Here is a 12062-nt window from a genome sequence, read left to right on the forward strand (position 1 = left end):
TTTTATCAAAGTATTTCAATGAGCATGGAAGAAAGAAAACTAGACTACAAAAGTCACATTATTAAAATGAGACGTGTCATGAGAAAACCAACATGCTGTTTGCTTTCAAAGCCTATTGCAGTTAAAGAAACCTTTAGCGAACAGCATGGATCCTGACCAGACTGCGCAGATGCGCAGGCTGGTCTGGATCCATGCTGGTCGCAAAGCCACTATGTTGCTTTTCTCATGGCACGGCTCAAATAGATTTAGTGGCGAGTTATTTTGTTAAGAAAACAAAGTTTGTGTTTTGTGCATCAGGTCCAAGTTTGTCCAGAAATGATGCATAATTTTGAAAAAAGCATGAGTGTGCTTTCTTCAGCTACAGGCAGCTCTGCAAAGTTTCAGTGGTATAAATTCAGTATAAACAAAACATTATGAGCTGCACCATGAGAAAACCAACATAGTGCATTCGCGACCAGCATGGATCCAGACCAATCTGCGCAGTGTGGTCAGGATCCATGCTGTTAGCTAACGGTTTCTCTAATTGCAATAGGCTTTGAAAGTGAATAGCATGGATTCTGACCAGACTGCGTGGATGCGCAGGCTGGTCTGGATCCATGCTGGTGACAAACGCACAATGTTGGTTTTCTCATGGTGTGGCTCTTGTGTATTCTGAGTTTCAGACTTAAAACCGTTGGTGGATTATGGACCCAGGATGGGTTGTTTTGTCAAAGCAAAAGTGAAATCACTTGCAAAATTCAAAGTGACCGAAAAACTTTTGAACACTACTACAGTATAAAAGGTTGTAACTATGCCTACTTTTAAAATGCATTCTTTGAAATGATAATTATTAATAAATATTATCAGTGTTATTACCACTAAGAGCTCTGAAGGACAGGACTGTCTTATAAAAAGAAAAGTTTCCCCAGGAAATTTCGTAACAAAAGTATGAATATTTGCCATACACATTGACAAAACTCTTGCCTGGTTTGTCTTAAGCAGCTAACAGTTTTCTCGACAATTTATATTGTCACTAATCTTTTTGTGCAACTACACGAAAATAAATTGTTTGAATCCAGTTTATAACTGCAGCTACAAGCACACAGCTTACGGTAACGGTAAAAGATGTCCCAATAAGTATATAAACTAAATTGTCCTTTTCTTGTGAAGTTATAGAAAATGAACCATTGATGTATCGGTTACAACGAAGCTCCTTGTGCGATACAATTACATTGGGATTCATCGTTTCATTCCAGAGCAATTTAATGTCGTCGCCTACGCGAGTTCCGAAATGTTTTCGGATAAATTGAACTTTGTCATGTGACAGAAAACTCCAGGTATTCAATAAAACTGTTGTTACGTGACAGTCACTTAATTGGTTTTCTGATGGTGGTGTTAGAAGACTTACTGCAATGTGCGCTGTTTCATTGGCAGCTTGCAATATCTCGTCGAGACGGTTTTGCAGAATTCCATACATTTCGCTGCTGATATTTTGAAAAATGGAAGTGGTTTTTATCCATAAATTCAAAATTTTCCCAGAAAACATTGTAATTATTTCAAAACATTTTTTGCCCTGACCAAGTTGCCCTGCTTAACATACTTCATTGTAGCATTTCTGAAAGAAAGGAAAACATGAAGCTATCATATGGCAGACACATAATAATGTACAAAATATTGAAAAAAAGTTTTCTCGAAGTGGCATGACTCGAGATATATATCTTTTTCAAAATAGAGAATGTAAAAAAAATGTAAAAATATGCATTTATTTAGTTCAACACCTGTGCAGTTGGTTAAATGTATTGTGTTAGTGACTCGGTAAAAAGTGCTTAAATAATGGGAATGCGGCTAGCTTACAAAAACTTATTTTAATAATAAATATAATAATAATATTATCTTATCGTTCTTAATAAGTAATGAATGCTGGTTTCTGTTATATATATATATCTCAAGGCATGCCCCTTTAAAGGATTATCAATGAATTGAAAACTTTTTAACTTTCGATAAAAAAAATTTTAAACATAGAGATGTTACTTGTACATGTATGTGGCTTACAGGAGACTATATTGTTTTTTCCAGAGGCTACTTAATATATGCATCAAATTTGTTACTTAAAAACATATAAGTACCAGTTAAGTGACCTACAGGGTGATAGTTTATATTAAAAATAAGGAAGATATTAAAATGGAATTAGTGTGTTATATGTCTTTTTAGCTCGCCAAAACCGGTTGTTTAGGATAAGCAGTTGTGATGGACCTATGTCTGTTCTCCATTGGTCTGGCGCTACCTATTTATTATGCCCCCTTCAAAGCAGGAGGGGTATAATGTTTTGCAGATGTTGGTCGGTTTGTCGGTCGGTCGGTCTGTCTGACAGTCGGTATGTAGACCAATCCGTTTCCATATGATAACTCAAGAATGCTTGGGCCTAGGATCATGAAAGTTGATAGGGAGGTTGGTCATAACCAGCAGATGACCCCTATTGATTTTGAGATCAGTAGGTCAAAGGTCAAGGTCACAGTGACCCGGAACAGTTAAATGGTTTCCAGATGGTAACTCAGAATGCTTGGGCCTAGGATCATAAAAGTTGATAGGGAGGTTGATCATGACCAGCAGATGACCCGTATTGATTTTGAGATCAGTAGGTCAAAGGTCAAGGTCACAGTGACGCGGAACAGTTAAACCTTTTCCAGACGATAACTTGAGAAAGCTTGGGCCTAGGATCACGAAACTTGACAGGGAGGTTGATTATGACCAGCAGATGATCCTTATTGATTTTGAGGTCAAAGGTAAAGGTCACAGTGACCTGGTATAGTTAAACGGTTTCCGGATGATAATTCAAGAACGCTTGGGCCAAGGATCATGAAAGTTGATAGGAGGTTGGTCTTGACAAGCAGATGACCCCTATTGATTTTGAGGTCAGTAAGCCAAAGGTCAAGGTCACATTGACCCGGAACAGTTAAACGATTTCCGGACAATAACTTGAGGGATCACGAAACTTGATAGGGAGGATGATCATGACCAGCAGGAGACCCCTATTGATTTTGAGGTCAATAGGTCAAGGTCACATTGACCCAGAACAGTAGAACTTTTGTGTACAGAGACCAAGTTCTTGTGCAATTACTGAATGCATCAAGGGGGGCATTTCGTGTTCTACGAGCTCTTGTTTCAAACAACTTCTCACGAACAACAAGATAAATCTTCACAAAACTTGGTCAGAAGTGTCCTTGTATTGACCTCATTCTATTTTTAGTTTGAGGTTTCGAAGAAAAGTAGAGTTATTGCACTCGCCCCAACGTCAGCGTTTGCATCGCTGTTGCCGTCGCTGTTAAAGTTTTTGATAAAATCAAATATCTTTGTTACTATCAATCCTTTTGACTTGAAACTTAAATAGTTATTTACTATCAAAGTCTACACCAGGAGAAACAGATCCCATAACTCTGATTTGAATTTTGACAGAGTTATGCCCCTTTTTATGCCCTCCTTCGAAGAAGGAGGGGTATATTGTTTTGCAGATGTCGGTCGGTCTGTCTGTCGGTCGGTCGGTCTATATGTAGACCAGTCCGTTTCCGGATGATAACTCAAGAACGCTTGGGCCTAGGATCATGAAAGTTAATAAGGAGGTTGGTCATGACCAGCAGATGACCCTTATTGATTTTGAGGTCAGTATGTCAAAGTTCAAGGTCACAGTGACCCGGAACAGTTAAACGGTTTCCGGATGATAACTCAAGAACGCTTGGGCTTAGGATCAGGAAAATTGATAGGGAGATTGATCATGACCAGCAGATGACCCCTATTGATTTTGAGATCATTTGGTCAAAGTTCAAGGTCAGATTGGCCAGGAACAGTTAAACGGTTTCTGGATGATAACTTGAGAACGCTTGGGCCAAGGTTCATGAAAGATGATAGAGAGGTTCATCATGAGCAGCAGATGACCCCTACTGTTTTTAAAGTCAGTAGGTCAAAGGTCAAGGTTACAGTGACCCAGAACATTTAAACCGTTTTCAGACAATAACTTGAAAATGCTTGGGCCTAGGATCTTGAAACATGATAGGGAGGTTGGTCATGACCTGTAGATGGCCCTATAGATTTTGAGGTCTGTAGGCTAAAGGTCAAGGTCACATTGACGCGGAACAGTTAAACCCTTTCCGGACGATACCTTGAGAACGCTTGAGCCTAGGATTACAAAACTTAATAGGGAGGTTGATCATGACCAGCAGATGACCCCTGTTGATTCTGAGGTCAATAGGTCAAAGGTCAATGTCACATTGAACCAGAACAGTAGAACTTTTGTTTACAGTGAGCAATTAATTTCTATTCCTTGTGCAATTACTGAATGCATCAAGGGGGGCATTTCGTGTTCGACGAGTTCTTGTTAACTTAGATTTTTTTTTATTAAAGTTTTTGATAAAGTCAAATATCTCTGTTACTATCAAAGGTTTTAACTTGAAGCTTAAAATTATAATTTACTATCAAAGTCTACACCAGGAGAAACAAACCCCATAACTCTGGTTTGAATTTTCACAGAGTTATGCCCCTTTTTAACTTAGAATTTTTTTGGTTAAAGGCACTAACTCAAAGTCAAGCACTGAGAAAAGTCGAGTGTGCTGGCTTACAGACAGCTCTTGTATTCATTGACAAATGGTTTCGTGTGGAGCTCTTTCGGTGGTCTCCAGGGCTGAAAATAGATGTGTCGCACCATGAGAAGTGCATTTGCGACCGGCATGGATCCAGACCAGCCTGCAGTCTGGTCACAATCCATGCTGTTCGCTCACAGTTTCTCTAATTGCAATAGACTTTGAAAGCGAACATCAGCAGATGCGCAGGCCTGGATCCATGCTGGTCGCAAATGTACTATGTTGGTTTTCTCATGGTGCGGCTCAGATATACATTTAAACAACTTCTCGTGAACCACTTACTCCTCTTTCAAATTATTAAAATGGTACCAAATGACCCCAACAAGAGGACCATATTGGCTTGAAGTCACTCATATGACCATGACTATTTGACCTTAATTATTATGTATGACACACTGAATCATGAATAGTAATGTCTATGTTTAGGATACAAAAACATAATACAGGTCAAGTGCCCACACTTGAAAAAAATTGAGGGAGGCACATGAAATGATTCGACATGCAAAGTTTGATGAAGATCTATCAAGCAGAAAGAGAAGAAGTTATTTCAAGGTTTTTCTGCTTTTAGTTTAATTGCCCTTAAAAGGGTCCATGTGCTCCCCTTTGAAAAATATGAGAGTACCTAACAATAATGCTCAGACCAAGTGTGATGAAGATCCATCAAGCAGTTCATGAGACAGGGTTTTTTTTTCCATCATAATAGGGGCTTCCCCTCAAAAAACATGCAGTTTTCCCCAAAAATTTACTTTACATCAGGTTTTTTATTGCCCTTTGCCCAAATACCGTAGATATGGCTCAGATCTGGAGATTACTAGTGTTACAAGGTACACATGATAAGCGGACATTTTTATTCACATGAACTATATGTCTGCATGGTTCTGATGTTACATTTTGTTAGTAAGACACAGAACATTTGTTACTGGTAACAAAAATGTTAGGATATGTAGCAACCACCAGATTTAGGTCATATATGAAATACCGAGCTATTTTTTCTCCCCAAAAGACAGGCCTGGGCCCCTTCCCCTCCTGGTAAAAAAATCCCCTGGGATAAAAAGTGGTTTAAATGTTTTTTTTTTCTATGCTTACCTCGAGTGGCCCCGAAAAAGGTGCAAACTGTCCATATTTGAACACAATTTTGAGAAGTCTTTAAAATGATTATACTTACCAAGTTTGATGAATAGCCAAAACGCTGTTCATGACAAGTCATTTAAAGGTTCTTCTATATTTAACTTCAATGTCACTCACTCCCCCCCCCCCCCCCCCCCCCCCCCCGCAAAAATGGGACCAAGTATCTAACAATAATGCTCAGACCAAGTGTGATGAAGATCCATCAAGCAGTTCATGAGACAGGGTTTTTTTCCCCTTCATAATAGGGGCTTCCCCTAAAAAAAAACATGCAGTTTTCCCCAAAACAAATATGAACATAAGTGATTCATGAGGAGAAGTGGTTTAAAGGTATTTATACTTAGTTCTAGTAGTCCCAAAAAGACTTTACAATTATGCTAAAGACCAAGTTTGATGAAAATCCATCAAGTGGATCATGAGAAGTTTTTTCTTTAATTCTAGCGGCCCAACGGGGTTAAGTGTGCTCACTTTAACAACTTATAGTGATGCTACAGACCAAGTTCGATGAAGATCCATCAAGCGGTTCATAAGAAGTTTTTAAAGGGTTTTTATATTTTTAACTCTAGTGGCCCGCCCCTAAAAGGGCCAAGTGCCTTCATCGAAATAGATTTGAGAAGGGACCTTAAAATGATGCTACAGACCAAGTTTGATGAAGTAGTTCACATGAACAGTTGTTTGAAGGTTTTTCTGGTTTATTTTTTTGAGAGAGGACCTTGCCAAGATGCTACATACCAAGTTTGGTGTAATTCTGATTAGTAGTTTCAGAGGAGAAGCTATTTAAGTAAAAATGTTAGCGCCGGGCAACGGACCATGGGCCACCCACTTAAACTTGCAGCTCAACTGGAACCTTTGTAGGTGAGCTAAAAACCTTTCAAACAACTTTTTTTTTTCTGAGCCAATTTGTGGATCATCACCAAACTTTGGCTGTAGCATCTTTCTGTGATATTTTCTTAAATTCGCACAATGGTTCTGCCTGGCCCTTTTTATGGGCCCTCAGAGCTAAAAATAGAAAAAAATAAAATGACTTTCTTTTGAACCACTTGATGGATCTTCACGAAACTTATTCTGTAGCTTCCTTGTATGGACCTCTCACGTTGGTTTAATTGGTTCTGTTTGTATGAAAAAAACAACAAAAAAAAAAAACAACTTTTAATGAACTTCTTTATAGATGTTCACCAAACTTAGTCAGAAGCAGTGTCTAAACGTCACGGTCCTCCTCAGATGATTGACTTAGGCCCGGTTAGGTCTCACATTATTTAACGGGGAAAGTTTAATAAATATATATAAATAGAAACATCAACATACACTTTTGATACAATGCCTCTCTCTACGTGAAATAAACACGCCATTAATGGCCGGTGAAGCTAATAGTAGATATTCGTTCTCTTGGTCTGATACACATCCATCTTTGCACGTGCACGTGGACTTTCTCCAAGAACAAACCTGACAAAGATATCTCTTTGAAAAGCTGGACTCATTTTGCAAAACGATGCTTTTACATGCTCGATTGAGTGACAGTTTACATGTGTTCGCTTCTCGGTTCACAAGTACCCCACTAGCATTGACATCCATTGGAGGCATCAGAATTACGGAACAAGAATCACCTCTGATGATTCTGTTTAGAAAATCTACGTATGAAGATGCTTTTACATGCTTTATTTCCGACACGAAGCAATTCTTTGTAATGATAATCTCCCAGAACCTCAACAGGTCCTTGTCATAGTTTTCTCCTGTGCAGTAAACGTTCCGGTAATGAACACCTGAACTTTTATGAAACACTGGTAATACATCATATATCTCATTTTTGTTTGGATTGTAACATTTCTTGTAAGAATTTTGTACATAAAATGTTTTAGAAACCAACTGGAACTTAACATGCTTATTTAATAGTGTGACGCAACCCATTTGCGCGTTTAATTTTTCTGTAGATGTATTGTGTTCAGCCAGATTGTCGAGGTCATCCAAATTTTTATCTGACGTATTCCAATTCGAAACATTTTGTAACGATGTGGTAGATTTAGATATATTCACACCATGTTCTTTTGCAAATAAGTGGCTTGTACTTGATGTATTTAAGCCATTTTCATGATTTTCTTTACGTTTTATCATTTGTAGATGATCTGTCGGCGACTGTTGATTCTCTGGCTTCTCAGTAAAACTATTACGGGTTGGGCGTGGTATTCTGTTATTACGCCCAGTTTTATTAACACCCTCCTCATCTGATTCCTGGTTATCAATTAAAGATCTGGTGTTTAAACCATTTTCAAATTCCTGATTTCGTACCTCAAAAGAAATTGCGCTGTGAACTTGTAAAAATATAACAAAGAAGCGAGCGAGACAAATCATAATTATTAATTCAGTATGTTCTTTCCTCTCCGTATTAAATCCATATTTCTTGCTTACCCTAGTAAATACACCGCAGTCTGGCATAAAGTGAACACATTAGCAGATAAAGAGTATAAAATGAGCCGCGCCATGAGAAAACCAACATATAGTGGGTTTGCGACCAGCATGGATCCAGACCAGCCTGCGCATCCGCGCAGTCTGGTCAGGATCCATTCTGTTCGCTTTCAAAGCCTATTGGAATTAGAGAAACTGTTAGCGAACAGCATGGATCCTGACCAGACTGCGCGGATGCGGATGCGCAGGCTGGTCTGGATCCATGCTGGTCGCAAAGCCACTATGTTGGTTTTCTCATGGCACGGCTCAAATGTTATTGGAAATAATAAGATCTGGAGAACAATTTGTTTCCTAATATGATTAAATTTAGAGGACATAATTGTCTTTAGATGAACAACATTTTTAAAATCTAAATTTTGTTCAAAACATAGAGCAATTTGAAAACGATACACACATATTTACCTGATGATACCTTAATATGTATGATATATGTCACCAGGTCTGAGCAGCGACATTTTCGGTTTTATTAGGGGTTGAAGTGTATTTGAAGTTTTGTCCAGTGACGACTAAGAAAATAATGATAAAAACAGGAATTTGGCTCCTAACCAGAAGAGCTAATTCTTTTTCATATAAAATTTCTATTACGTGACTAGATTTTATGTCATGTTTTACATATTTTCTGGATACAGTAGTGTTCTAATGATAAGCAGAACCTAAAATGCACAGCATCACTTACTATTCACTTACTTTTGAAAGTATTTCAAAAAAAATCATGAAGCGTTCACGTTTAATGAAGTTACAGCTATGAAGGTTAAAGGGACACACTTCCTGATTAAAAGGATGCTCATTTTAATAGCATTCATATATAGTTATCGTTCATGTACTGTTCACTGCCTTCTATTACTATCAATAGTTATGTAATTCTTCAGCTTGCACACTGTTACTACTAAATGTAAATGTTTTTGCATGGACAGACAGACAACCTGGACAATCGGATTCCAATAAAGAGTTATCCTCCAAAACTGGTTATATTTGGGTATCTTAAAGGCGTACGTACGCTAGAATTCCCTGTATGTGATATGGGCATTTTTTTCCAAATAATAGAATTTCTTCAAACTTTGGATATTGAAGGACAATCATTTAAGAAACAAAAAAATGCAAAAACTACGTAGGTGTCTACCTTCAATTAAACTGTCTACCTTCAATAATAGTTTAAAAATTAATACGCTACTAATATGTATTGATAAAATAACTTGAATTTGATGCCAAGTGAAGTTTTATCCAAATTCCAGTACTTCGGTTCTTTTTTTTTTCTTCCTTTTTTGTGTGTGCAATTATCAGAAATAAAAATCTGCAAAATTTTTACACAAGAGGCTTACATGTGCCTAAATTACTCACCTGACGAGAACTTCGACTATTTATCGTAGACTTAAAATTGCTTTTGACCAAGTTTGGTGTACATCAATTATGTAGTTAATTAAAAGTCATATAAAGCTTTTCCTATTTTTAGCTCTTAAAAGGGCCTAGCGAAGCTATTTGAACTATCATAGACAGTCTCAGGACCTTACAATCCGATTTAGGTTTTTGGCATACAAACAAAGTACAGGTTATATGGCACTAAACAGGACCAAAAATTTCGTTTCACATCCCTGTAACATCGAAATAAAGATATGAGGTATGGAAATAAAACATTTATACCTTTTAGAATCAGAGAGATACAGCAAAACAAAATATTCGACTTCCATGTTTTTTCTTAAACAAGTTGTCGTCTAAGAACAACATAGGACAGCAACCTCACACGGATGCTACAGACCAAGTTTGTGAAGATCCATCAAGTTGTTTATGAGAAGAAGTTGTTTGAAAGTTTTTATATAATTTAAGATCTAGCGCCCTAAAAAAGGCAAAGCGGATCAAAACTCAGAGAGGTCATTGTATGGATGCTTCTCACCAAGCTTGGTGAAAACTCATCGTGTGGTTCATGATTCATGGTTTATGCTGGACGACGGATAAATCACAACAGCTCGTGAACACTGAACTTTTGGTTCAGGTGAGCTAAAATGTTGATGCAGGACAATGGACACAGAATTGCAGATGCCTGACACTCCACCTTTACTAACAGTTCATCTGGAACAAATCTTAGGCGAGCTAAAAAAATTTGGATGATAATCTAACCAGTCATCGTTAATAGCCTTACCTCTATGACATTGTACAATAACAGCGATGACTGTTAAAAAGCTGTTTAAACTCTTAAAGATCAAAGAAAACATTAATCGCCCTTTTTAGAGTTAAAAACTCATATAATCGATATCAATACTTAATCTAGTCTGGACTACCTGCAACTTCACCGTTGACTGGCACGACGGGAACCTGAGATACTTAATCTAAATATTATGTCGTAAAATAACTTCTTAAACCTGTTATATTAGTGTCACATGAAGAAGAAGTAATTTGATATCATCATACCCAATAGAGACGGCAAAGTTCTACGGAGGAGTGTAAACTTTTAAAAAGTAATAGGGATTTCTCTTCTGGTATGTAGTTTGAAACATTTATCTATTTTTGAATATAAACTAAGCAGGAGCAGGGATCTGACATGCGTGGGTCATTAATATGGCATAATAGATACTTCCAAGCCACTGGGGACAAAGCATGGGTCACTGCATATAACTGCATGTGACTCATGTTTTTGTTCCCAGTGGCTTGGGACTATTTATTATGCCATATTTAGATGACCCACACGTGTCAGATCCCTTTGGGTCCATACTGATCAAAGTTTAAACATAAGACTTCAGCTCATGCAAAATATTTATGACATTACTAGTCCAAATGACAGGAAAAGGGGAGCGGTGGTCTAGTGGATAAGGTGTCGGCCGCTCAATCCAGAGGTCGTGGGTTCGAGCCCAACTGGGGTCACGACCATGACTTCTCATATGACACCAGTACTGGTTTTTCCAGGAAGCGGACTCGAGAGTGGTTCCAATAAGCTTGAAGCTTTTTTCACAATCGAGCTAAAACAAATTAGTATAAACTAACTAATTAAATGATAGTAATTAAGACAGTTTGATAACTTTTGACCGTCGCTGTCCCGTACAATAAAATATCAGATCATAGAATAAGCCATCCTGATAAGCCGAACAAGTAGTGCTATGATATTATATGCTGACACTATCTGACAAGGTTGCAAACATAAGAGTCATGAAGTCTCTGTAACAAACACCCGATCTAGTTCTTGCCTATAATCACTCAATACCCAATGTGATCAAAATTTCACTAAAATCAGGAAGAAAATAATTATGTGATTTTAGATGGGAACCAAGTTTTATATGACACGGGAAGAACAGCAGAGCTGTTTAAACCTTTGAATGCAATATAGTTTGTTCCTTTATGAGATTTATAAACTAATACATGGGCAGAGAACGATTTCGAAACTTAACCTAAGGATATTACTTCATAAAAATAATTTCTTAAACTTGTGTTGTCACCGTCACATGACATGGAGTCACATGACATGGGAGTAGCAAAGAGATGGCAAAATGTGTATAGGGAAGACAGGAAAATGAAGTTCTCTTTAGATACGTAATTTAAAGCCCTTATTCGTAATTATATACAAACTAATCTGGAGCAGGGTCAAATATAAACTTAAGACTTCAACTCAAGTGAAAAGTTTCATGACATTTAATACCGACGATGTTAGAAACAAAAGGGCTATGAAAGCTCTGTACCGCTCACCTGATCTAGTTCTTATCCAAAAACACCCAAATAACCAAATTGAGAAAATCATAAGACAAATTTATATTCTGAGTGACCAAGCTTTTTATAAATTAGGAAGAACATATGGCATTTGGAGTGTTAACGAATGAATGAATGAATGAATGAATGAAAGTATGTCTTTAATATTTTGGGGATGGTTCTGGTGCTGGTAAAATT

This window comes from Mercenaria mercenaria, chromosome 8, assembly GCF_021730395.1.
Source record: "Mercenaria mercenaria strain notata chromosome 8, MADL_Memer_1, whole genome shotgun sequence".
Classification (NCBI taxonomy): Eukaryota; Metazoa; Mollusca; class Bivalvia; order Venerida; family Veneridae; genus Mercenaria; species Mercenaria mercenaria.